The sequence below is a fragment of the Amphibalanus amphitrite genome, unplaced genomic scaffold (genome assembly GCF_019059575.1).
Source record: "Amphibalanus amphitrite isolate SeventyFive unplaced genomic scaffold, NRLGWU_Aamphi_draft 001243F_arrow, whole genome shotgun sequence".
Lineage (NCBI taxonomy): Eukaryota > Metazoa > Arthropoda > Thecostraca > Balanomorpha > Balanidae > Amphibalanus > Amphibalanus amphitrite.
In genome coordinates, this window is record NW_024882736.1 from 144,134 (window position 1) to 148,311 (window position 4,178).

At 49.4% G+C, this 4,178-nt stretch overlaps 1 long non-coding RNA gene across 1 annotated transcript; it reads right to left on the reverse strand.

The window, feature by feature from the left end:
* Positions 1-1,958: 1,958 nt before the first annotated feature.
* On the reverse strand, positions 1,959-3,753 carry LOC122371428. The gene is made up of 2 exons (XR_006254732.1): positions 3,497-3,753; positions 1,959-2,880 (listed from the first exon to the last, which is right to left on the reverse strand). It is a non-coding gene; the product is annotated as an uncharacterized LOC122371428 (long non-coding RNA).
* Between the last annotated feature and the right edge of the window lie 425 nt (positions 3,754-4,178).

A 4,178-nucleotide genomic window follows, 5' to 3' on the forward strand; every position in this document is an offset into this window, starting at 1 on the left:
ATAAAAATATTTCTGTTTAGCGACGGCAGTCGACATATCATCTATAATTTGAGCACACCTTTTCACTCAATATACCCTGGAGCACACAACTATAGTTTGAGCTTTCTCACGCCGGCAGGCGGCACCTAAAGGCGAGTACAAATGTATGGTGAAAATGAAGCCTATCGTATGTTAGCAGAATATGGCGACAAATGCACCGGCCCGTGGGCAGGCAGCCCGGCTTAGGGCGGGTTAGCCAGACAGCCGATAGATGGAAACTGGCCTAAAGGTGACCGGCAGGCGGCGCGGCGCGGCTTTGTACCGATGCTAGGCTGAGCTCATTCGGAGTAGAGGCTGCGCCGCATGTTCATTGCGAGTGTTTCTCTGAAGGTACCCCCATTTTTCGATCCCAAAATCTCCTCGGATCTGCATCGATCTCAGAGGGTGCCCATTTGGAGGTTGGGGGGCATGTTGCCCCGCTTGCCCCCCCCCCCTCCCCGTGGTGACGCCACTGCCGGCATGGTACTGTCAGACGCCGGTGGGGCCCTCAGAGTCACCGGTGTGGGGCCCTCAAAAGTCACCAGTGGGTGGCCTTTAGATGCGCAGGTGTTGGTTGGGTCTTCAGAGCCGCCGATATAGGGCTTTAATAGGCACTGGTGTAGGCACTCAGAGTTGGGGGTGTGAAACCCTCAGAGACACCGGTGTGGGCCCTCATAGGCGCCGACCAGGGCCCCACAGTTGCCGTTATGGGGCCTTCAGAAAAATAAGTGTGGGACCATCACAGGCGGGAAATGCCCCTAGAACTGGCCCCTCATAGGGCGGTAAGACCTCTCAGAGGCCAGTAACGGGCCTTTGGAGACCACCGAGGTGCCCTTAAAAGCCGCAAGTGGCCCTCAGAAGCCGGCGTTGGGCCCTTATGGAGATCTTAGTGTGGCTATTTAGAGCCCATGAGGTGCTCTAACGAGCCCCATGGGGCCCTTCTGAGTAGAAATATGGCCATCGTTAACCCTCAGCGGTCAAATGGCGCCGCAGGGCCCCTCGGACCCGAGGGTCCCTTTTATCCCGATGGGGGGGGGGGGTGGTACGTGTCCCCTTAGACCCCTAGCTACGCCACTGTTTCTTATGCATCATGTCAGGCATTTTAGGCTCGCCCCCCCCCCCCCCCCCCCCCCAACTGCCCCTGTGGTAAAGATGGGGTAGATAAGACCCCCTCCTTAGCCGTTTCGCTACTAATTGAGATAGAACCTTGCGGAAAAAGCCAGCGTGTGCGTCATTACGAACCACAGCGATTGGTATCCGATTTCAAGGTCTTACACCAACCGGTGATCCCTGAGGTCAGGTCAAGTGTCACAAAGTAGGGGTTTGATTTTTGGTAAATAACTTCGCCACAAATAGTGGCAGAGCCGCGATTGTGGCACCATCGTGCTCGTCGTGGCCAGGCGCTTCGAATGATATACTTTTTGTTTGGATTAGGTCTTTTTAGGATGTTGACCTCAAGTCAAGGTCAGGTCAAAGCCACTCGGGTCATAAGGCTGCATGGAGGATGTCATGCTGCATATCATTCGATGTGGCAGTTCTTTCTGAGTCAATTGATGGCTCAACCGACTCGCTAGTTCAATTTGATCGGAAGTTATTAGCGAAAAGCTCCTACTGCATCTAACAACCTTAGTGGCGTCTTACATGACGTCATGCAAGGTCTGAAATGCACAACTTAAGCCTCAGCGTTGCAAGAATAGTTATGAATCACGATTCCCTGTGATTGAGATATAACTGGTGCATTTTTCACATGTAAAACATATGTTGCCTGCAGTCATGTCTGCATCGTATGATAACAATTGCTCGGAAGATATCAAAAATGATGACTTGTTCATGAACGTTCATGAACGTTCACGAACTGTTCGTGAACAGAGAATCGTTGGTGAACATGTGACCTTGAATGCCAAAATTCGTAAACTATCAAATAAACAAACAAACAAACATTACATTGTTCACAAACTGTTCATGGACAAATATGCAAACACCAAACCCTGCCTGTTTTCGTACGACGAGATCTTGTTTTCCATTTTCTGCCACAACTTTTCGTTACTTTCCTCGATGCAACTTTTCATCATTGCTTTGATGTCTTCCAAAAACTCCGCGTCTTTAATTACTTGCTCTTTTCCTTTAAGAGAGACGTATCTCTGTTTCTTCTGATCCATGCGACGAAACATGTCCCCAACAGAACGCTGCCGCTTACGGACCGTAGGACCGGGGCTGGCACAAGCCAGCTGAAACGCAGTGTCGTCTGAATCGCTGAGTGCAGACGCAGAGTCCATCATTGCGTCTCACAACAGCAAAGCACAAAATGCACCGCGTCACAGCAAGCGCAGAATCACATTTCGCGGCTGGATGACCGTTCACTTACTCTGGCCACGGGCCGTAGCGCGCCCGCACAGGGTCTACTACTCGACCGCCACTCTGACCGCGCGCGGCCGCCGACCTGTCAAACATACCGGAGCTCCGGGGCCCGACCCGACCTCGCCGGCCGCCCGGGACGTACTGACGTACTGCGGTTAGATAATACCAATCCACGTCCCAGTGCAGTGGCTGCTCGATCGCAATTTTCCTGCCCCACCTCTCCCTTCTTCTTCTTCTTCGTGGATTAGGGCGCGTAGCCGTCAGGCTCAAGCGTCCAACTTCGCAGACTTGTTTCGGTCTTCAATTCGTCGTTCGATATTGTTGGAATCGGTACTAAGCGGTACTAAGCATAGTTTAGGCAGGGACAAGGAGACACAAGAGGTGTGGAAATAGCGTGGGGAGGAATTAGCGTGGAAATGATAGAAGGTCAAACTTAGATAATGGTTAAATAACCTGAACTACTTTCGTCAAATAAGCAGTGAGGAAGGCGTTAGAACCAGCGCTCTGCAATGAGAAAAAAAACTAAGTTAGCTACTGAGATCTAACTACAGTGTCTTACTACTTCATAAGAAGAACTTAAATTGGTTAGTTGTATCGGACAATATCATGGCACCGTAGTTACACAGTCATCACGTCCATACACTCATGCACGGTAAGCAACATCGTCTCGGAGCGAGACGTGACATGTCACCACACTTAGACAAACCATGTCACTGGTACAATCATAGGCAATGTCAATCGTGGGTGAGTAGTATCGACACCATTTGTCGCAGTGCCATGGTGTATATGCACTGTTTGGAAAAACAGCTGAGTCATCTGTCAGACTAAAGCCTGTCCATCAACTCGCACTCTCTCAGAAAACAAAACACTCCGTCGAGAATTGTAGGGTCATTATCGCCGAGTAAAGTTGTCACAGTGAAGGGAACACCACCATCTCTACACATCTGTCGCAGGGGCTGTCGCTTCGCTTGATATCGTGGACAATCGAGCAGTACATGCTTAACATCGATAATACACCTGCAGCAGTTACATAGCGGCGGAGGAGCACGGTCAATAACATACGAATGCGTGAGGAGTGTATGGCCTAGCCTCAAGCGACACAGCACTACCTCTTCCTTACGATTGCCCCGTTTGCTAGACATCCACTGACCAATGGTAGGCTTGATTATCTTCAGATGGGTTTGTCGAAACTCCTGCCACAGAGTCGCAAATTGATGTCGCACACATCGGCGCACTTCTGGTGTATATTCCTGGTGCCCTACTGCCACCCTAGTAATATCTGGTTTGTCATGTGCTTTCCCAGCCCAGTAATCGGCTCGCACATTCCCCACAATGCCATTGTGACCTGGTATCCACACCAGTGTGCACACCAAATTCTCCTCACACTGTAAAAAATGTTAACTAACTTCCGTGTTATCATGGCAAATCTCACTAACCTAAAGCGTGTAAAGTTTACACGCATCTACTGGTCAAACGTGTTTTATATAACACGCTTTTAAGAAAAAACGTGTTATGAAACTAAGACATTAGTTTTCGACGTGGTGTTGACCTACACGCCTTTTGCGTGTGACCGTGTTACTTAACTAATATCTACCTGTCAATGTACTAATATTATGCGTGTAGAGTAACTAAAAAGTTAGTTATCCTGGCAAATCTCACTAGGCAAAAGCGTGTGAAGCTTACTAGCATTTTGCGTGTAAGCGTGTTTCCTTTTGTGCGTGTTATGTAACACCGAAGTTAGTTATCATGCAACTAGGCATCGCCTAGTTGCAGGATAACTAACTTCGGTGTTACATAACACA